This window comes from Pituophis catenifer, unplaced genomic scaffold, assembly GCF_029215685.1.
Source record: "Pituophis catenifer annectens isolate HBS135680 unplaced genomic scaffold, rPitCat1.0.hap2 SCAF_9, whole genome shotgun sequence".
NCBI classification, from domain to species: Eukaryota; Metazoa; Chordata; class Lepidosauria; order Squamata; family Colubridae; genus Pituophis; species Pituophis catenifer.
This window is the reverse complement of record NW_027256889.1, coordinates 22,040,277-22,063,979: the sequence shown is the minus strand read 5'-3', so window position 1 is coordinate 22,063,979 and position 23,703 is coordinate 22,040,277.

Genomic DNA, 23,703 nt, shown 5'->3' with positions numbered 1-23,703 from the left:
AATAAATAAATAAATAAATAAACAAACAAACAAACAAACAAACAAACAAACAAACTTCAACAACTTGAAGATATGTGGACTTCAACTCCCAGAATTCCCCAGCCAGCATGTTCGTATATCTTCAATTCGAGAGCCTTGGTAGTACAGTGGTTTAATGCACCCTGTTATTAACACAGCTGCCTGCAATTTACTGCTGGTTCGAATCTCGCCAAGGCTCAAGGTTGACTCAGCCTTCCATCCTTTCTAAGGTAGGTGAAATGAGGACCCAGTTTGTGGGGACAATAAGCTGACTTTGTATAAATATACAAAAGAATGAAGGCTATTGCTTAACGCATTGTAAGCCGCCCTGAGTCTCCGGAGAAGGGCGGCATATAAATCAAATTAAAAAAAAAAAATTGCCGAGGTTGGGAAACACCATGTTAGGTGCTAGTTCTCCCTGGTTTCTAAGTAGAAGCACACACACACACACACACACACACACACACACGCATACACACACACACACACACACACCAACCACAGCACATGGCACACCTGCCATGTCCCGCCAGCCAGCCAATGACCAAAGCTGTTCAGGATTGGTTTTAGCATCATCATGAGCCAACAGCTACTCTGTTTGGATTAAGGCCTGGGGACATCATCTATTATTAATCTATGCCTGATACATTCTGAAAGAGCACCAAGCAGACCTCCTGGGTAGCTGCAGCCTGATGGATTCTTAGCAGCCCTCCCTGGACTCTTGCAGATAAAATGTGGCCGTTGCCAGAAGCTGGGCAGCAGGTGTTCAGCTCTCTGAGATAACTTGGAATCCATCGTGCAGAAGAGCTGTGGGATTTACCAACTTCTCCTCCTCCTCTTAAAATGGTGTTAAGGATATTGTTGTTGTGTTACCAACCAGCAGAGTAAATGCACAAGGAAACGTTGCTGAGAGCAATGAATAAGAGTTATGCAAACTGGTTTATCAAAAGCTTACTTTATAGTAGAAAAAACAGTCTCATAGTCTTTAAACAAATTCCAAGTCTTTGCCAGTAAATCAGTCCAGTAGTTACAGAATCTTCTTACCCAACAAACAGTAGTTGGTTAGAATAACAAACTTACTCTGGTTCACAAACCACGATGGTTGCAGATCCATCAAACAATGATTAGCAGATAACAACTCCTCTCAATTAATGTAATGAAGCGGGCTCTGATAGATGACCACTGGATAACTTTCTATTCACTCTATTCTAAAAAGCAATGCATCCGGTTGGAAAAAGTACAAACTCAGCCAAAATCCTTTTGGTTCCTCTAGGACGCCTCTAAGTTGTCAGAAGAAAGGAACATTCTAATGACATACAGCTTAAAGGTTGGTTTTTAACATGAGTTAAAAGTTGTCTATCGTCAAAAGATGATTTGAATCTATGCTTCAGTAATCTACAAAAAGAATTAATGACGGTTTGGCAAAGAAACTCTGTAATCAGGAAATGTCAATTAAAAATGATAAATGTATATGACCATATGAATTGCTGAGTTAACAGAATCCTTTGTCTAGAAGGGTATAAAAACCATTGTACCTAATTTCTGTCTTTGTTCAACGCTTCATGTACAGAGCCTTGAACCTATTGCGCAATATATAAATTTGTCTCTGATTAACCCAAAAGTTGTGTTTGTCTTATTAAATCCACAACACAATGGTAGCTTATCATATCAGCTTCATCATCTCATCATCTTCATACACAATGGCAGCATAGCATAGCAGCAACTGAACATGTTACAGTACCTTGCTTAAATACCTTCATAACCAGTCATTATCTAATTACAGCATGACTCAGCATTAAAGTCACATAATACATTTACAGATTAAAGTTACAGTACACTTATATTGCCTGGACAACTGTTAGGCTCAAACCATATCCTAACAAATGGCACGGATGTATCACTCTAAGTCAGTGTTTCTCAACCTTGGCCGCTGGACGACGTGTGGACTTCAACTCCCAGAATTCCCCAGCCAGCTGGCTGGGGAATTCTGGGAGTTGAAGTCCACACGTCGTCCAGCGGCCAAGATTGAGAAACACTGCTTTAAATTCAAAAAACCGAAATCCCAGTGCGGCTTTCCATTTGCATCCTAGATCCTTAGTGACATTCCCTTTGAAATAAATCAGGGAAAAAGTCTTGCATCTAACATTACTGCAGGCTATATTTTTTTTTTCTCACATGAAACGGCAATTTAAAGGCAAGGCGGAAAGGACAGGGGCGTATGGGACAAAATGAGTGGCACCAGTGGTGAAATGTAAAATTTGTTACTACCGGTTCTGTGGGCGTGGCTTGGTGGGGGGATAATGTGACTGGGTGGGCGTGGCCAACTTTTTTTTTTTTTTTACTTTTAAAACCATTTTTTCTACAACCTCTTTGGCCAAAGAGATTGTGGAAAAAAAAATGCTTTTAAAAGCCTCTGACGATCCCACCTGAGCCGCGCGATCATCAGAGGCTTTTTTTTTTTTTTTTTACTTTTGAAAGCATTTTTTCGGCCGAAGAGGTTGTAGAAAAAATGCTTTTAAAAGTTAAAAAAAAAAAAAAACCTCTGATGATTGCGCGGCTCAACTGAGCATGGGGGGGGGGGCAGAGATTTTTGCTACCGGTTCTCCGAACTAACCGCCTCCATCGCTACCGGATTGGGTGATTCGGTCCGAACCGGGAGCATTTCACCCCTGCCCAATAGGTAAATTTTCAAATCTCTCTTTAATGTATGCAAAAATTCCAGTCTGAGACTGGAAACCAGACTTGCAAACAAAATGCAGCAGTACGTGATAAGGAATGGAACAAATCAGGATCTCAAAGATGGTTTTGCTAAAGGCAAGTGGGCTTTCTTTGTTTTTCCTTGAAGACATTTCACTTCTCATCCAAGAAGCTTCTTTGGTTCTCAGTTCTTGGATGAACGTCTTCAAGGTAAAACAAAGGAAGTCCAGTTGCCTTTTGAAAAAGCACCTTTGGGACACCCATATCTGATTGTCAATCACATTGCTGCGCGATCCTTGGAACCTTTTTTTTTTCTTTTTTAAAGATTTTTTTTTACTACCGGTTCCGGTGAAAAGGTAGTAAAAAATGCTTTAAATAAGGTTCTGACGATCACAGCTGTGCTATGTGATCATCGGAACCTTTTTTAAAAACTTTTTTAAAGCATTTTTTTACTACCAGTTCCAGCAAACAGGTTGTTAAAAAAATGCTTTAAAAAAGTTTTTTTAAAAAAGGTTCTGACGATCGTGTGGCACAGCTATGATCGTCAGAACCTTATTTAAAGCATTTTTTACTACCTATTCGCCCGAACGGGTAGTAAAAAAAATGCTTTAAAAAAGTAAAAAAAAAAAAAATAGTTGGCCGTGCCCACCCAGTTACATGACCCCCCCCCCACCAAGCCATGCAAACCCATCCCAATGAGTGAGATATGCTGAAGTCATTCGTAGCTACACCAGTGTTAAAGATGCATTTTTCCTCTTTATTTTGAAACTAAGTCATATCAGAGATATGAGGCTTTGAGTGATCTATAACTGGGAAGAGAAGTTGGGGGACTGCAGTGAAGGAGAACAGAGGCAGGAGAGGGGTTGGCAATGAGGAAAGCACATTTCCTACAGCTGATACTCAGCTGTACATCTCCACCCCAGGCCATCCCAACGATGCCCTTGAAGTGATGTCCCGGTGCCTGGAGGCTGTGCGGACCTGGATGGGGAGTAACAGGCTTCGACTCAACCCTTCCAAGACTGAGTGGCTGTGGCTTCCAGTGTCCCAATATAGCCAGCTGGTGCCATCACTGGCTATTGGGGGCGAGCTATTGACCCCCATGGATAGGGCTCACAACTTGGGTGTCCTCCTCGATGCACAGCTGTCTTTAGAAGAGCATATGACGGATGTGGCCAGGGGGGCTTTTTATCAGGTTCGCCTGATTTGCCAGTTGCGTCCCTTTCTGGATCGGGACTCCTTACGCACAGTCACTCAGGCACTCGTCACTTCCCGCCTGGACTACTGCAATGCTCTCTACATGGGGCTCCCCTTGAGGAGCACCTGGAGGCTCCAACTGGTGCAGAATGCGGCCGCGCAGGGAATTATGGGAGCAAGGGGGCGCTCCCATGTGACACCTCTCCTGCGTGAGCTGCATTGGCTTCCAGTGGTCTTCTGGGTGCACTTCAAGGTGTTGGTCATCACCTTTAAAGCGCTCCATGGCATGGGACCTGGGTATTTGCAGGATCGCCTTCTGCCGCCAATAGCCTCCCACCGACCAGTATGCTCCCACAGAGAGGGACTCCTCAGGGTGCCGTCAGCCAGGCAATGTCAGCTGGCGACCCCCAGGGGGAGGGCCTTCTCTCTGGCAGCTCCTGCCCTCTGGAACGATTTGCCCCCGGAGATACGAAGGATATCGGATCTCCGGGTTTTTCTCCGTGCCCTAAAAACTTTTCTTTTCCATCAAACAGGGCTGGCATGAACCACCACCCCTCCTTTTTTTTTTTTAGCCTTTTTTAGCTTTTTAAATTGTCAAATGGGTTTTAGTTTTCAATGTTTTAAATTTTGGGCCACAGTTATATAATTCTTTTAATAATTTTAAATTTTGTATTGGTATGTGTGTTAGTTCTGTCTGTGCACCGCCCTGAGTCCACTGGGAGAAGGGCGGGATATAAATTGAATAAAATAAATAAATAAATAAATTTTCCATCAGTAGAGTTTCATGCCCACTCCAGACTGGCTGAGTCACTGGTGAGACCAGTCTACCAGTTCAACCCAAGGAAGCCTGAGAAGGCTGGAGAAGGCACCTCATCAGAGCGACAAAAGTTGAGTTAGAGAGAGGCATATTAGAAGCAGACAATCTGCTTCTTTCCAATCCCCCAGGGAATCAGCCGTCTCTCCCTCCTTTCGTCGCTTTTTCTCCCAGGCTCCTTCTCTGCCCTTTCTCCTGACCCTGTGGGAAAGTTGCCTGTCCTTCTGCCTTCTCTGGCCGAGCCTTCTGGTCACAGTCCCCAGTGGCCTTCATGTCCCTGCCTCCCAACTGGAGTTTCATTTCTGGCAACCAGAAGCAAGAGGCGATAGAGACCCTGACAGAAAAGGAAGCCCCTGCCCGGATTTTGAGTACAAGTTCCAAAAGATGAATTCTTGGGCTGTTGTTTACGGCACAGTAAGTTCACCAGAACTTGCAGCAAAGGACCAAACAGCATGTTTCCTTGGGGTCTGGGTTTAAACTGATTATTATGTAACATCAGAATGTGACATTTGGGGCTGTCAAGTAGCAGTAGCAGCAGCTTCCAATTGACATAAACCAATATATACTGTATTTTTCAGAGTATAAGACACATCTTAGTTTTTGGGGAGGAAAATAAGAAAAAAGCTGATTGGTAGGTGGATCAAATACCCCCAATCAGCTGATCCCAGAGGTGAATTTTAGCAACAGATTCCTTGGTTGTGAGCTCTGTGCCTTGCTTTTTTTTTTTTTTTTTGCTTTTTTTTCTGCCTCTGAAAGCCTCCGAAACAGAGCTTGAGAAAAAAAGCCTCTGAAGCAGTGGTGGGTTCCTCCCGGTTCGGTCCGGTTCGGCCGAGCCGGTAGCAGTGACGATATGATGTCACCGAACCGGTTCTCCCCCCCGCCCTCCCACCCACCCACGTTATTCTTATCTTTTATTTGGTCCCACCCCCAATCTATTGCTGCCTCCTGAGTCCCAGCTGATGACTAGAGGGGAAAAAACTGTTTGAACTCTTGCCCCGGGGCTTCAAAGGGCCGTCCTACAGCTGATCAGTGTTAAAAATAAACAAATGAGTCGGGTCGTAAGTGCGAGGACTGGTCGTAAGTGCGAGGACCTTCCAGAAATGACTCTGACCAGCTAGCCATGCCTACCTAGTCACATGACCTCCAAGCCACACCCACAAAATAAGCCACGCCCACAGAACCGGTAGCAAAAAAATTTAGAACCCACCCCTGCTCTGAAGCTCTGTTTGGGGGCTTCTTTTCTGAAGCTTTGTTTCTGATGCTATTTTCAGCCTCTGAAACCTCCGTTTGAGAAGCTGGGCAGGGCTGCATTCGGAGTGTAAGACGCACCCAGATTTTCACCCTCTTTTTTGGGGGGGAAAGGCGCTTCTTATACTCTGAAAAATACGGTAGTAGTTTGTTGGTTTGTATCCAGCCTTTATTATTTTTACAAATAATTGGCTGAGAACATATCCAATATACCCTCTTCCTATTTTCTCCCTTTGTCAATGGGCCAGAGGCAGAAACTCAATTCTCTTCCATCTTTGTCAATGGACCATCATCTGCAACACAATAGGACCCATCTAGCAACAGAAATTCACCACATGGCACCTGGGAGGATTACATCAGCCAGCAAGGCTAGCTAAGACCCCCACCCCCTGGGAGTCTGACAACCAATCAGGATACTCTTCCTGTGCCCCAGGAAGTTCAAAACCCAGAGAGGGCATAAAAACTGAGGGACTCGCAGCATCTCAGTCCCTTTTCTGTTCAGGAACTCAAACCATGTGAACCTGTCCACCATTAAACCATCTTTCCAAGCAGTCTCCATGTTTTCAGTATCTTTTTCCTCACTTGGAGCTGAACCCAGAAGAATAATTCTTCTAATAGTGGGTTGGGCTGAAAAAGAGGGACTGGCCCAAAGTCATCCAGCTACTTGCATAACTAAGGTGGCACTAGAACTCACAGTCACCCACTTTCTAGCTTAGTGCCTTAATCACAAGATTAAACCAGCTTCAATTTTTTCCCGTTGCATCTGCTTCATTTGACGTTGTAAATTCTGCTGTTGAAATTAACAGATTAACAGAGTTGGAAGGGACCTTGTCAGGGGTGGGTTCTAAATTTTTTTACTACCAGCTCTGTGGGCATGGCTTATTTTGTGGGTGTGGCTTGATGGTCATGTGACAATTATTTAGGATTTAGCAGAGGTACTGGTCTACCAGGCTTTTAACTGCTTGCAGAGCTGTACTGGTCTACCCATTTGTTCTTGGAGTGTTCCGGTCTATCCATTTATTTTCTTTTAACACTGATCAGCTGTAGGGCGGCCCTTTGAAGCCCCCTGGCAAGAGTTTAAACAGTTTTTTTCCCTCTAGCCGTCAGCTGGGACTCAGGAGGCAGCAATAGATTGGGGGTGGGACCAAATAAAAGGTAAGAATAATGCGGGGGGACGGTGGGGGGGGCAGAACCAGTTCAGTGACATCATATCATCACTGCTATAGGGAGGAACCCACCACTGGACCTTGTAGGTCATCTAGTTGAACCCGCCGTCCAAGCAGGAGACCCTACACCATTTCTGACAAATGGCAGTCCAGTCTCTTCTTGAAAGCTTCCAGTGATGAAGCTCCCACAACTTCTGAAGGCAACTTCTGCTCCATGGGTTGATTGTTCTCACTGTCATAAAATTTCTCCTTATTTCCAGGTTGAACCTCTTCTTGTTCAGTTTCCACCCATTATTCCTTGTCTGGCCTTCAGATGCTTTGGAAAATAGGTTTTCCCTCTCCTCTCTGACAGCCCTTCGAATATTAAAACACTGCTATCATGTCTTCCCTGGTTCTTCTCTTCACTAGACTAGCGATGCCCAATTCCTGCAACCATTCATCATATGTTTTAGCCTCCAGTCCCCTAATCATCTTGGTTGCTCTTCTCTGCTCTTTTTCTAGAGTCTCAACATCTTTTTTATAATGTGGTGACCAAAACTGTTTGCAGTACTCTAGACGTGGTCTTAAGTAAGGCTTTATAGAGTGGTATTAGTACCACACTTGATCTTGATTGTATCCCTCTGTTAATGCAATTTAAGATTGCATTGGGTTTTTTTGGCTGCCACTGCACACTGTTAGCTCATATTTAATTGGTTGTCCACTAAGACTTCAAGATCCCTCTCACAGTTACTGCTACTAAACCTAGTTTCACACAGTCTATATGTGTGCTTTGGGTTTTCTTACTTAAGTGTAAGACTTTACTTTTCTCTACATTGAATTTCATTTTGTTAGATAGAGCCTAGTGTTCAAGTTTGTCAAGATCCCTCTCAATCTTGAGCCTATCATCTAGGGTGTTGGCTATTTCTGCCAGTTTAGTATCATCCACAAATTTGGTAAGTTCCCCTTCTATTCCCTCATCTAAGTCATTTATGAAGATACTGAAGAGTACTGGGCCTAAGACAGAACCTTGTGGTACCCCACTGCTTACTTCCCTCCATGTAAACATAGTACCATTAAGGACTACTCGTTGAGTACGTTTGTCAGCCAGTTACAAATCCATCTGATGGTGATGCTATATATCCCACTTTTTTTTAGCTTACCAAGAAGTAGGTTGTGGTCTACTTTGTCAAATGCCTTGCTGAAGTCTAAGTATATTATGTCCACAGTATTTCACTGGTCTACTAATTTAGTCACTATGCTGAAAAATGAAATAAGATTGGTTTGGCATGATCCGTTTTTAACAAACCCGTGCTGACTTCTAGTTATTACTTTACTTGTTTCTAGATGTTGGCAAAGCTGTTTTTTTATTATCTTTTCCAGTATCTTCCTGGGTATTGGTGTTAGGCTGATTGGTCTGTAGTTACCTGGGTCTGTTTTTTTCCCCTTTTTTTGGAAGATGGAAACCACATCAGCTCTTTTCCAGTCCTCTAGTAGTTCCCCAGTGCTCCAGGATTTTTGGTACAGTGGTACAGTGGCACAGTGGTTCTGAGATGACATCTGCCAGCTCCCATAGAACTCTGGGATATAATCCATCAGGTCCCTGTGATTTGTATTCATCAAGATCATACAGGTGTTCTCTTACCATTTTTTTTTTTTTTGCTTATTATAACTTTTATTAATAAATGCTTATGATAGGATTGTGGAAGATCACTCAGTTATGTTTCTATGTTTGTGACTTCCTGAATGAGTTATACTTCAGATATATACCTATAGGTAGCCCTTAAGTTACAACTGCAATAGTCATAAGTAATAATGGCCATAAAACAGATTTGGTCACATGACCAATCCAATTTTATAATCTTTTTTTTCCTGCAGTTTTTGGCAAAACCGAACTGCAGCCAGATGACTATGAGACAGCAAACAGCTGTAAGTGCAGTCACTTGATCAAGGGGTGAGGGTGGGCAATGATTGGAACTTCAGGTCCCCCTTTTCAGGTTGGTCATAATTTTGAATGGTCGCTAAGCAACCAATCGAAAATTGAGGATTAACTGCATTAGTTCACCTGGCTTTTGCATATCTTAAAGATGTGCCAAATGTTACTTCTGCAAAAGGGCAATGACACAGCTAGATCTGGATTGTTTGAGGCAGGCTCGGAGCTTGGATTATTTTTTCCAACAGCTCTCTTTAAATTTGATGAAAAGGTACCGTATTTTTCAGAGTATAAGATGCTTCAGACTATAAGACGCACCTACCTTTTTTGGTGAGGAAAACAAGAAAAAGAAATCTGCCTCTGCCTCTGCCTCCCAGCAATTTTGCCTCATTGCAACAAACAGCAAATAGCCTGCTTTACTTTCATTTTCGTTTTCAGCATAGCTTGATTAGCACAAGAAAAAAAAATCTGCTCCCAGCAATTTACCTCCTTGCAGCAAGCAGCAGAGGCCCGTGCAAAACAGCTGAGAGCAAAACAGCTGAGCATCGGGAGGCCGATCCAATCAATTTGTGCTAATTAGGCTGTGCTGAAGCTTAAAGGAGCTGTTTCTTCTTGCTGTTTGCTTGCAAGGAGGTAACTGCTGGGAGGCAGAGGCCATAGGGTGGGGGCCAGTGGGTGGGCAGGGCTACATTTGGTGTATAAGACACACCTAAATTTTCATGCCCTTTTGGGGGGGGAAGGTGTGTCTTATACCCCCAAAAATATGGTATTTGCTTTCCTTTTTTTTCCCAAACGAGAAGAGACTTCTAGTGTCATTCTCTCCCAGAAGTATGGGGACTAGCAACCTTGCTCTTGTTTAGTGTCACGTGACGGCTATGAATGGATTCTTTTTCACTGAACCAACCTCTGTTCAAAGATCTCAGCCTCCTCCTTCCATATCTTGCAAGAGAAAGTATCCACAAAGCATTGGGAACTCTTCCAATCAGACCCTTTTTCCCCCCAGTTGGCATTGTGGGGAGCACTAGATGGGCAAGTCAAGAGAAAACAACAGGACCAGCACTAACCTTATCTGCAAGTTCCAGCAAGAAGGTCGCCTCAAAAGCACCAGTGAGAGAAATTCAAAAGAAATTCTTGGAAGCACCAAAGTTCTTCCATGGTGAAAGGATCAACAGGTGAAATCACCATTGCCCAGGGGATGCCCACCTGAAGCTCTTTTCATGTCCCCAATAATGAGCCCACCGAAGTGGTACCTATTTATCTAGTCACGAGTGCATGTTTTTGAACTGCAAGGTCGACAGAAGCTGGAGCAAGTGACAGGAGCTTACCCTGACACACAGCAACACTCAGGCTTCAAACATGGGCTTGCCAATTCTCAACCCAGTGTCCTAACTACCTGAGCCACCATGGTTTGCTCAAACCCCTCTCTGATAAAAGTAAGGTAGAAAAGCAGAAGCCGATTTGTAGGAGAACATAAACCAAAGCTTGGTTTCAAGACAAAGGTAAAGTTTCCCCTCGCACATATGTGCTAGTCGTTCCCGACTCTAGGGGGCAGTGCTCATCTCCGTTTCAAAGCCAAAGAGCCAGCGCTGTCCGAAGGCATCTCCGTGGTCATGTGGCCAAAGGCGCACAGAACGCTGTTACCTCCCCATCAAAGATGTTCCCTATTTTTCTACTTGCATTTTTTATGTGCTTTCGAACTGCTAGGTTGGCAGAAGCTGGGACAACTAACGGGAGCTCACCCCATTATGCTGCACTAGGGATTCAAACCGCTGAACTGCCGACCTTTTGATCGACAAGCTCAGTGTCTTAGCCACTGAGCCACTGCATCCCTTGGTTTCAAAGCAGAGCTTAAAACCAAAGGGTTCTCTAAAGATACCTCACACATCCCATATTTGACACAATTCTAGCCCTAACCATTCGCAGGGAGAGAGTTGAGATGCTCGGAATCTAAAGATCCTTTATCTTTGCTCAGGCTGAGAAGCAGAGAATACAAATCTTCTGGTCTTTGTGCTGGGTGATCAACACGGCCCCCTTTCTAGAAGGATCCCACGGAAATGTGTCTGGAAGGAGCGACAATGTCAGGATGTTACCCAGCAATTCTTGAGCGAGTCTTCCTTTCACTGGGATGTTCACACACATTTGTCAGTGGCTTTTGGCAATGGCACAGCCAGTCCTTTGGGCTCCTGATTGTCTGAGACGACCTCGGTCACCACTGTGTTATATTTAACCTGATTCTTCGGTGGCAATGAAAGGGAATTGTTTGGGACCTTCACTTTCCTGGAATGTCAATTGTTGGAAAAGACTTGATAAAGGCCAACACAATAAGAGGCCCTGGGGTGCAGCTTTCTCCGGAGAAAAGGGGATAAGAGAGGGCAGGGTGGGAATAATTTTGAAATCTCCTTCCATGGTCCCAATACCCACAACCAGGGGTGAAACGCTCCCGGTTCGGACCGGATCGCCCGATCCAGTAGTGATGGCGGTGGGTGGTTTGGATAACCAGTAGCAAAAATCCCTGCCCCCCCCATACCCAGCTGAGCCACACAATCATCAGAGGCTTTTTTTTTTTACTTTTAAAAGCATTTTTTCTACAATCTCTTCCAACGAAAAAATGCTTTTAAAAGTAAAAAAAAAGCCTCTGATTGTCGTGCGACTCAGCTGGGATCGTCAGAGAGGTATTTCTTAAAAAGTCTCTCTGACGATCCCAGCTGAGTTTCCTGATAGGCAGAGGCTTTTCAAAGCATTAGAAAAAATACTTTGAAAAGTTAAAAAAAAAACGTTGGCCACGCCCACCCAGTCACATTGCCCCACCACCACCAAGCCACGCCCACAGAACCGGTAGTGAAATTTTACATTTCACCCCTGTCCACAAGTATTGGGTAGTCCTGTGGAAGGATGAATGTACCATGTTTCCCCCGAAAATAAGACCGAGTCTTATATTAATTTTTGCTCCAAAAGACACATTAGGGCTTATTTTCTGGTTAGGTCTTATTTTGGGGGAAATACAGTACTAAATGTGTCCATCTGGCTGAGAATCTTAACTGGGGCTTATTTTGGGGGTAGGGCTTATATTACGAGCATCTTGAAAAATCATGCTAGGACTTATTTTCCAATTGGGTCTTATTTTGGGGGATATACATTTCGGTTTGCTGATTTTAGGATACTTGATTAAATTCAATTGTTTTCACTTTCACAGCTCTGCACGTCTACGCAGTCTGTTAGTTAAAGGTGAGAATCTTATAAAATCTTTAGACTAAACTTTGCAAGACTTTTGCCAAACGCTTCCCCAGGTGTGTCTTTTTTGTATCTTTGCAAATAAATCATCCCGATATGTTGCATCTTTATACATTTAAACAGGGGCAATATTTTTTTTTCTCATGTGCTTTTTTGAAAGGGAGCATTGCAAATTGCTTTACAAAATTCATAAAAAGTGTAGATTTCAGGAAAGTTCACATGTAATTGCATACAAAACCATTTTCTCTCCCATCCTTGGCTAATGGGGTCCTTGTCTGAATCCACAGTCAGGCCTTTGCTTTTCACGGACCCCTGCAGCTTCTCCTCCACTTAAACTGAATTTCAAAACTGACCTTTCTGAAAATCCAAATGTAACCGTTCTACGTCTTTTCTTTAGTAGTTCAATATCTGGAATAACAAATGAGGAACTGCATGGCAACCAGTGTCCAGGAAAAACCTAGGTCTGATTGCATCTGAAAGTCAAAGAATTCCATCCTGAAAAAATAAAAGGGAAATGGAGAAAGTTATTTCATTTTTTTTTCCTGAGACAATGATCTGGTCTTAATCACTTAAAGGATTGCCCTTGCAATCTTTCATTTTAACCACTGCTATCATAGAGACTTTGCCTTCAGATTTGTAATGTTTAGTGTTTGTGTGTGCGTTTGTGTGTAGGTAGTCTTTGACTTATGACCACAACTGGAACAGAATTTCAATTGCTAAGTGATGTGGTCCTTAAACATATCATCACATGACCAGAGCTGATTTTAGAACCCTGTTTACCATGGTTGTTGAGCAAAAAACATGATTGTTAAGAGAATCCGGCTTCCCCAATCAACTTTGCTTATCAGAAGCTGGCTGGGATTTGTTAATTTGCGATCAGATGAACTCAAGACACTGCAACCATTGTGCATGCAAGCCAGCTGCCAAGCATCTGATTTTGATCACATGACCACAGGGGTGGTGCAACAATGGAAACTTTGAGGATGGGTCACAAGACACTTTTTTTTTTGAAACTGTTATAACTTTGAACCATCATTAAATGAATAGTCATAAGTTAAAAATGTTTATTTAGGTATGTATTTATTTATATTGGTTGCATTACTCCAAGAAAATATGAAGAATAAAATCAGGAACTTTTTTCTAGCTTGCTTTCCCTTATGACTTCCATCCTCCCTCCCTCCCTCCCTCCCTCCTTCCTCTCACCAGCCAGCCAGTCAACCATCAATCCCAATGTCTTATAGATATATTGGACTACTGTATAATTCCCATCATTAGCTGTCTTTCACTTTTCCTTCCTTCCTTTCTTCCTTCCTTCCTTCCTTCCTTCCTTCCTTCCTTCCTTCCTTCCTTCCTTTCTTCCTTCCTTCCTTCCTTCCTTCCTTCCTTCCTTCCTTCCTTATTTCCTTCCTCCCTCCCTCCCTCCCTCCCACCTTCCTCTCACCAGCCAGCCAGCCAGCCATTAATCTCAATGTTTTATAGATATATTGGACTACAATTCCCATCATTAGCTGTCTTTCTCTTTTCCTTCCTTCCTTCCTTCCTTCCTTCCTTCCTTCCTTCCTTCCTTCCTTCCTTCCTTCCCTCCCTCTCCCTGGAAAAGCCCTGGAAATTGGTTTGTGCCACATCACATCATGGATCCTCTTTTCTTAGCATTGTCTACATCAGAGGTGGGCAACTATGGCCCTTTGATGACTTGTGGACTTCAATTCCCAGAATTCCTGAGCTAACATGGCTGGCTCAGGAATTCTGGGAGTTGAAGTCCACAAGTCATCAAAGGGCCATAGTTGCCCACCCCTGGTCTACATAGTTTCCTCCACCCCATATTCTCCAAAATCAGTTTGGCCTGTGTGGGCTGTGAATTACTTGACCCAAAGCCTACTGTCATTGTGTTGCAATACTTAAAGATCTAGGCACGTTCACCCATGACAAGCCCACCCTCAGCCATAGGAGCTAATTGGTGTCAGGCATAAACAACCAGATCCACCCATGTAGAGTTCAACCCAGCTACTTTATTGTTCCCTGCCTATAGTACAGGAATCTCTACAGACTGGCAGCTTTCGTATGAGAAGGACCAGTTAAGGTTCAAAGGCACTGAAAGGGGGGGTCAGACCAGTGGTGAAATGTAAAATTTGTTACTACCAGTTCTGTGGGCGTGGCTTGGTGGGGGGGGGGTATCAGATCGCTTGATCCAATCTGAACTGGGAGCATTTCACCCCTGGGTCAGACTATGCTCTCTTGTGTTTACATAATGAGTGCATGTAAATCCCCCGTTTGAACCTTCCTTCTGACTGGGATGGTTCCTCTTCAACATCGGGGAACATGAAATGCTCTCTTGCTCTCTCCCTCTGATCAGTCTGACTCATCGGGTGGTCGTTATGAAGAGAAAAAAGTGAAATGAAATCTCCATGTCAGCTGTCTTAAACTCCTGGAGAAAAGATGAAATATAAACCTAACAACTCAATAAACACATTTGAACTGCATCAGGCAGCAAGAGAGTTTAACTAAATTAACCAGCAACTGGTTCCAACAATAATTCCTGACTCCTTTCCTTTTCTCTCCCTTTATTTACTCCAACCAAGCATAAAAGATGGACTAAACTGATTATCCCTTCGCCCCTTAAATGTAAAGGGCCTGAATGTTCTTGTGCAATCTAATAAAATCTGATTACTTTAAGCTACGCGACATACTGGCCTCCCACTGCAAGGCATCTCTCTCCTCTAAGACGTGGCAGGTGACACAGCATGAAGGCTGCCTGGAGTGGGTCATAAGCTTAGTGGCAGAGCACGATGCTCCTCAGGAAGAAGTCCAAGAAGAGCCGGTGAGAAGAAGAATAAAAATCAAGAGATTCAGGCAGTTCAAATGAGTATCAAAATTTATTGCAAGCTTAAGGTCTCTACAAGAATCTGACCAACTAACAGTTGAGGGAAATGAGCGGGAGATAAGACAGGCATTCAAGGTGGGCTGGACTCATGGCTTATGACACATTTGACCCCTCCAGTCTCAGCCTGGGTCATCTTCTACACATGACACCCTTGGCACCAGTGGTGAAATCCATTTTTTTTACTACCAGTTCTGTGGGTGTGGCTTGGTGGGCATGGAGTGGCTTGGTAGGTGTGGCTTGGTGGGTGTGGCTAGGGAAAGATACTACAAAATCTCCATACCCACCACACTCCAGGGGAAGGATACTGCAAAATCCCCATTCCCTCACCACACCTGGGGGAAGGCTATTGCAAAATCTCCATTTCCACCCCACTCTGGGGCCAGCCAGAGGTGGTATTTGCCGGTTCTCTGAACTACTCAAAATTTCCACTACCGGTTCTCCAGAACCTGTCAGAACCTGCTGGATTTCACCCCTGCTTGCCACCCATGCCAGTCACTAACTCTGACCATCCCTGACCCATCAGGAAACCCCAGACAATAAAACAAAACATTGCTTAAGCCATGTGCGTTCAATCTTGGCAACTTTAAGACGTGTAGACTTACGGCGGTAGTATTATGTATGTTTAAACAATATGAAATAATGAAAAATTATAATTTGATATAAATGTGTATTACTACTAAAAATATGTAACCTGGATGAATGTGATAGCTACGATCAATAATACTACTTTATGTGTATTGTAATATATGGCACCCAGGTGTCGCACTGTTCACACATTGATATGCATATGTAATATAAAATAAAAAACTTGATTTAAAAAAAAAAGACTTGTGGACTTCGATTCCCAGAATTCCCCAGTCAACATGGCTGCCTCTAATTCAAGCTAACCATATATGGTTGTATCAGGGGGTAAAATCCAGCAGGTTCTGACAGGTTCTGGAGAACCGGTAGCGGAAATTTTGAGTAGTTTGGAGAACCGGCAAATATGACCTCTGGCTGGCCCCAGAGTGGGGTGGGAATGAGGATTTTGCAGTATCCTTCCCCCAGGAGTGGGGCGGGAATGGGGATTTTGCAGTATCCTTCCCCTGCCATGCCTACCAAGCCACACCATGCCCACCAAGCTACACCACGCCCACAGAACCAGTAGTCAAAAAATATGGATTTCACCACTGAGTTGTATTTGAATAAGATACTATGCTCTTCTAACGTTAAGTCATATTACAGTTCAATGTGACAACTTGGTCACACAATGAGATCAGACAGCAGCTGGGATTCTTCCAGCACAATGGACTTCAAATTCTAATCCCATTTTAGCCTAGTCTAGTGTTAGTTCTATAAGTCTTGACTTAAGATCCTTTAGGAAGTCCACCTTACACTTTTGAAGGCCACTTTGTCCAAATTTCCAACATGAATCATTATTTCATGTTAGGGATCCTGGTCCCTAACCCTTACCACAAGTCATGATGTTATTCCCTGTTATAATTAGGGTGATATCTCTCACATAGAGTATCTAAAGTTTCCTTCCTTTGTCCTATTTCTTTCAGCTAGGAAATACCATTCTTGAGTTTGGTACCTTCTCCTTATAAATGCCTGATGGGGAGAATGGATTTCCCACCATAAATTGGAAGCTTCTTGGAAGCAGGATTCTTTTTCCAGCTTATACATCTGGAATCAGGGGATCTTCATTCATTTCTTAACATAGGTTGGCAAGCCTGCAAATGGAGATCCTTAGCTTCATGGAGGCTGTCTTTCTCTTTCTTAAACATCTGGAGTATCATGCTGGAGACTTTCACAGCATGGACAGTAAGCCATTTGGATGAAGGATCTTTCTCTTTCACTTCCATCTTTCACAAGGATGGGGCTGCCCAACTGAAGGCAATGTAGGAGCTTGGCAAAACATCTGTCTTGGCCACCAGGGATTGTCTTACATTCTTCTTGTTTTTAGTGGTTAGCATCAGCAAACAAGTCATTGTTGCCTGACAATGGACAAGGGTCACGTCAATTGAGGAAAAGGATATGAGCCACTTGGTTAATTAAAGACCCAGCTGAGCCTAAGAGAACGGAAATCCCGTTCCACAAATCTGCTTCTCCTTGGCCCACCTGTTTGCTCTCATCTTCACCTTTGGGGGCACACTTTCCTGCAGAGTCCTTGGTGTTCTCCGGGCTGGGTTGTTTACTTGTAGACAAATTATTAAAACATCTGCAAGAAAACAACTAATGTCAGAGAGCACAAACACTCCACACTGAGTTACTCTCTTCCGTTGGAGCTCTTCCTTGCCTTTATTTGGAGGAAAAAGGAATTCTGGGCCAATCCAGGCTGGAGGAAATGAAATATTAGGGGGAGGAGATTCTGGGGAAATATTTGAAGGTCTACAACTGTGATGTTGCAATAGATTCCTGTTCTCATTCAATATGATAGAAGAGAACTGAAGTTTGACACTTCTGTCCAAAGGTGTGTAAAGGTAAAGGTAAAGGTCCTCCTCGCACATATGTGCTAGTCGTTCCTGACTCTAGGGGGCAATGCTCATCTCTGTTTCAAAGCCGAAGAGCCAGCACTGTCCGAAGACGTCTCCGTGGTCATGTGGCCGGCATGACTCAATGCCAAAGGGGCACGGAACGCTGTTCCCTTCCCACCAAAGGTGGTCCCTATTTTTCTACTTGCATTTTTTACCTGCTTTCGAACTGCTAGGTTAGCAGAAGCTGGGACAAGTAACGGGAGTTCACCCCGTTACATGGCACTAGGGATTCGAACCACTGAACTGCCGACCTTTCGATCGACAAGCTCAACGTCTAAGCCACTGAGCCACCGCATCCCTTTTCCAAAGGGGTGAGGCTTGGGCATTTATTTAATAGTGACAAGGTAGCCTAAAGATTTATGGGAATGGCCTTTTTTGTACACTCAACTCTCCAGTGGTCTACTATTACTCATTTAATTCCCAAAGAAGGCATGTGGTCCTACCCTGTTTCCCCTAAAATAAGACACCTCCTGATAATAAGCCCAATCAGGCTTTTGAGTGCATGCAATAAAATAAGCCCCCCCTGCAAATAAGCCCTCCCTGAAAATATTTAAACACATGCACAGCCAGTCCCTGTCATTTCCTCTGATTTTCTCCACGTGCTGCAAAATAATAAGACCTCCCTGAAAATAAGGCCAAGTGCTTATTTGGGGGTTCAAAAAAATATAAGACAGGGTCTTATTTTTGGGAAAACACGGTATTTATGGGTTTACTTCAGTGTGAGCAGCTAGTGTTCAAGAATGCCCCTTGGTTTTTTTACGTGTGTTAGTTTCTGGTCTAATATTTAAGGCACCAAGTTAGAAAACAGGAGGCAGTGAGTTCTAGTCCCACCTTAGGCATGAAAGCTGACTGGGTGACTTTGAGCCAGGGGTGAAATCCAGCAGGTTCTGACAGGTTCTGGAGAACTGGTAGTGGAAATTTTAAGCAGTTCAGAGAACCAGCAAATACCACCTCTGGCTGGTGGAGATTTTGCAATATCCTTCCCCTACCATGCCCACCAAGCCACACCACACCCACAGAACCGGTAGTAAAAGAATTTGGATTTCACCACTGCTTTGAGCCAAACACCAAGAGACTTGAGTTCTAGTTCCATCTTAGACAGGAAAGGCAGCCTGCTGACTTTGGACCAATCACTAGGAAACCGTGAGTTCTAGTCCCTCCCTTGTAATAAGGAAGTAAGTTCAGAGCTTTATCAAATTTGGATTCCTGTGTTGAGCACAAGGTGGGACTTTTTGTGGCCAACCAGTTTTTTCAGAGGAGGTCATTAAGCTTGTTTCCTGCCAAACACAGGCAGAATTTAGGTTAATTCAAACACATTTTAAGGGAACTTGAAGTGAGTTAGATACAGAGGTAGTCCCCACTTAACGACGACCCACATGGTGACCGTATAAACTTTTGATAGATCTCCTCAAAGCTACGTACTCCCCATTTTCAAAATTCTGACAGCTTTACTCCCCCTGCAGTCACATCATCAAATTATGGGCACTTGGCAACCTGTTCACATTTACAGCCATTTGCAGCATCCTGGGGTCATGTGACTACAATTTTCAGTGGGTTTTTTTGTGAGTTTCCAGCATTTTGTTCCAATTTCCAGCAAAAAACACCCATAGGTATAATGGATTAGCTTAACAACCGCTGCATTCACTTAACCATAGCTATAAAATAAGGCTATAAAATCAGGCACAGTCATCTGGTGACTCCCTTAACAATCACCACAACTTAAGACCAGAATTCTGGGCACAATTACGGTCATAATTTATGGACTACCTCTGTTGCTCATGATGGAACACACAGAGCAGAAGCATGCAAAGGAACATGGACACATGCAACCTTCTCCTTCTCTGCAATAGACACGGTTACTTTCAGTGACCAAAATATTTTTGCCCAAAGATTTGGTGAAATGGACTAAGCAGAGAAGAAAATAGTCCGCAAAATGCTACCATTGCTTGACTCCGCCAACAGATGGAGACTTGGTATCTTCAGCTTTGGGGTGTAAGCTGTTGGTTTCTGGCTTTCCCGATAAACTAAATAAGAACTGCCGGTCTGTGTGCAAAGAGAGATAACACACACTTTTGCACAAGTGGGAACGCTGCTTCCCTATCACAGGAAACAGTGCCTGCTGTTTTGGGGGGGAGGGGGCGAGACTTCCTTCATTATTCCTGAGAATAATCCAAGTCAACCATGCTTGGTCTCCTGCCCATCAGAGTAGTTAAGGCTAGGAGTGAAATCCAGCAGGTTCTGACAGGTTCTGGAGAACCGGTAGCGGAAATTTTGAGCAGTTTGGAGAACCGGAAAATACCACCTCTGGCTGTCCCCAGAGTGGGGTGGGAATGGAGATTTTGCAATATCCTTCCCCCAGGAGTGGGGTGGGAATGGGGATTTTGCAGTATCCTTCTCCTGGAGTGTAGTGGGAATGGAGATTTTGCAGTATCCTTCTCCTGGAGTGGGGAGGGAACGGAGATTTTGCAGCATCCTTCCCCTGGAGTGAGGTGGGAATGGAGATTTTGCAGTATCTTTCCCCTGCCATGCCCACCAAGCCACGCCCATAGAACCGGTAGTAAAAAAAAATTGGATTTCACCCAGTGGTGAAATCTAAAATTTGTTACTACCGGTTTTGTGGGTGTGGCTTGGTGGGTGGGTGGGGGTTAATGTGACTGGGTGGGCATGGCCAATTTTTTTTTTTACTTTTAAAACCATTTTTTCTACAACCTCTTCGGTGAAGAGATTGTAAAAAAATGCTTTCAAAAGGCTCTGATGATCCCAGCTGAGTTGCCTGGTCGTCAGAGGGTTTTTTTAAAAGCCTTTGCCGATCAGGCAACACAGCTTGGATCGTCAGAGCCATTTAAAAGAAAAAAAGCCTTGGATGATCGCGCGGCTCAGCTGGGCATGGGGGGGGGCAGGGATTTTTGCTACCGGTTCTCCGAACCACCCACCTCCATCCCTACCGGATCGGGCGATCCCGTCCAAACTGGGAGCATTTCACCCCTGATTTCACCACTGGTTAAGTGGTGTTTCCCCCAAAATAAGACATCCCCTGATAATAAGCCCAATTGGGCTTTTGAGCGCATGGCAATAAGGCCAAGCGCTTATTTCAGGGTTCAAAAAAATATATAAGACAGGGTCTTATTTTGGGGAAAAACATGGTATAACTCACATCATTCTTTCAAGGCTCGATACAGATTCAAAAGTTCAGAAGGCGGTCCCTGGAGCCAGCTAAAGGATAGTCCCAAGTGCAGGACAAATGACAAGAGAATGCTTCTGTTTGCATCGGGCACAATTAGCTGATGGAACTCAAGACCACCAGATGGGTGAGAGTCGCTGGAACAGAGAGCTTTTCAAAAAGAAAAAAAACCTGGATTCTACCTATGGAGTATAAGAAGCTTATGATAAAAGTTAGCAAAATGAATTTCCATGTTTTGTGGCAGCTACATCCGAAGCAGGTAACCTGGTGTCTTGGGCACTGATGTATATGCAAATATTTCCTCTTACTGCCTCCGGCAAATATATTTAAAGCAGCTTTTAATTTTTTAAAAAAGAGAAAGAGCAGGCCGGCTATAAAACCACATCAGAATCATCTTTGCTCAGAATGATTTATCCAAGTTTGCAGAGGTGTTAAAAAATAAAAAACTGTCGGGTGGCTGCAAGCCAGGGTTTTTTTTGGCAGGATGCCCATTTCCCAGGAAAAACAACAACAGGTAAGATGGGTAAACCGGCCGGGAGCTAGAAGGGAAGATAAGACACAACTTCATCAATTGGCCTTCTGTTCCATGGGCGTATTGCGAGAGGTCCTTCCCAGCAGCATCAAAAGGTCTAAACAGACAATGTGCATTTTTAGATTACCCCAAAATGTTTCCTAAAGAAACCGTTTAACACAGTGGGAAAAATCAGCCTGTGTCTTTACTTTATGATGATAAATTCACTAAGGAGGTTGAAATTGTGGTTTGCTGGCTAGATCCATGCCATGTATTTTTTTTTTTTTGACAAGTTTTATTGGTTTTTTCCCCTCCAATACACACCCACATATTTTTTTAAAATAGAGTATTGACTATATCATATCATATCTAATTCACCATATCCAAATATATTTTACTGAGTAACAGTTTCTGCCAAAGTGTTCTTGTTCCATATTTGTTAATCAAATCTTAATTTTTCTTTTTCGAAACAGTATCTTCTTTCACCCTCGAATTCTATTTTTTCTATTCTTAATCATATACATTCTCCTTAATTTTATTTTTTATTAATTCAATCTTTATCCTAATATATTTAAATGTGTTCGGGGATGCCTTTCTTCCATTTCATCTTTTTTTACAGGAATCTTTCTTCTCTTTCTCTTCCTCTCCCTCCCTTCTTTGTCCTTCCTCCCTTCTTCTTCCCTCCTCTCTATTCGTTCACTACTTCCCCTTCCTTTCTCCCCCTCCTCCTTTCCTCCCCCCATCTAACCTTCCCGCCTATTCTTATTCCCCTTTCCTTTCTTCCTTTTTTTTTTTTTTAAATTTGATTTATATGCCGCCCTTCTCCGGAGACTCAGGGCGGCTTCCAGTGCGTTAAGCAACAGCCTTCATACTTTGGTATATTTTATACAAAGTCAGCTTATTGCCCCCACAAACTGGGTCCTCAGTTTACCTACCTTAGAAAGGATGGAAGGCTGAGTCAACCTTGAGCCTGGGGAGATTCGAACTTGCAGTAATTGCAGGCAGCTGAATGTTAATAACAGGCTATTAGTCTGCTGCGCCACCAGGCTCTTCCCTTTCTTCTGTTCCTCTCTCTCCTTCTCCCTTCCTTCAGTTTCCCTACTCCTTCTTATAGCTCTCTCTATTGCTGTATTCATTTTCAATTCAGTGCTTTTTTCCTATGGTGTCCAGGCATACCTGTTTTTCTCTCCCTTTATTGCATATATTCCTCAAAATATTTTAAAATACTTAACATTATGTTTCAATTTGTTTCATTTTTAACTAAAAATGACCCATGCCATGTATGTAGGGCTTTATAGGACACAAGCAATACCTTGGATCACACCTGAAAGCAAACTGGCAGCTAGTTGTGGTGGCCATGCCGAAGACCATTGTTATTTCGAGGAGTTCAGTAATGCATTTTTATTTCTCGTTCATGTTAAGGAAAGTCTAAAAGTCTAGGGATGCTCTTAGCCACTGAGCTTGTCAATCGAAAGGTCGGCAGTTCAGCGGTTCGAATCCCTAGTGCCGCGTAACGGGGTGAGCTCCCATTACTTGTCCCAGCTTCTGCCAACCTAGCAGTTCGAAAGCACATTAAAAAATGCAAGTAGAAAAATAGGGACCACCTTTGGTGGGATGGTAACAGCGTTCTGTGCGTCTTTGGCGTTGAGTCATGCCGGCCACATGACCACGGAGACGTCATCGGACAGCGCTGGCTCTTCGGCTTTGAAACAGAGATGAGCACCGCCCCCTAGAGTCAGGAACAACTAGCATATATGTGAGAGGGGAACCTTTACCTTTACCTAAAAGTTTAGGTCTTTTTTAAAAAAATATTTTTATTCAGCATATTTCAACATTTTATATCACATTTACAACTTTTCCCCCAACATTCCAGCATCGGTAATGTTCATACATATATAACATACAGAACATTCATTAGTCTTCCTTTAACTTTATACATTATCTTTAACTTTTAGTATTTCTCTCAAGTTACATTCATATTTAATCCTTACAACTGGTCTCTAGCCATTTGTTCCATAATTCCCAGACTAAATAATATTCTAGATCTTATTCAGAGATAACCTATTGTTTTTTTTTACTTTTGTAAAAAGGGGTCAAAACCTTCCTGTAATTGAAGTCTCAGTCTTTCAATTCCCATCCTAAAGTCATGTGCCACCCAATCAGTGCCAGATCTTGCAGTTTTCTGACCATAGCAGGGCTATGAAATCCTGGTGCCAGATTTTGATAAATATTTGGGATTGTTATTTTCGGGAGCTTCTGTGCAAGACCTTGTACTGAAAACTGTCTGTGGAAACTGTCCACCCAATGGGGCATCTCTGCTGTGGTTATTAAGGAGCT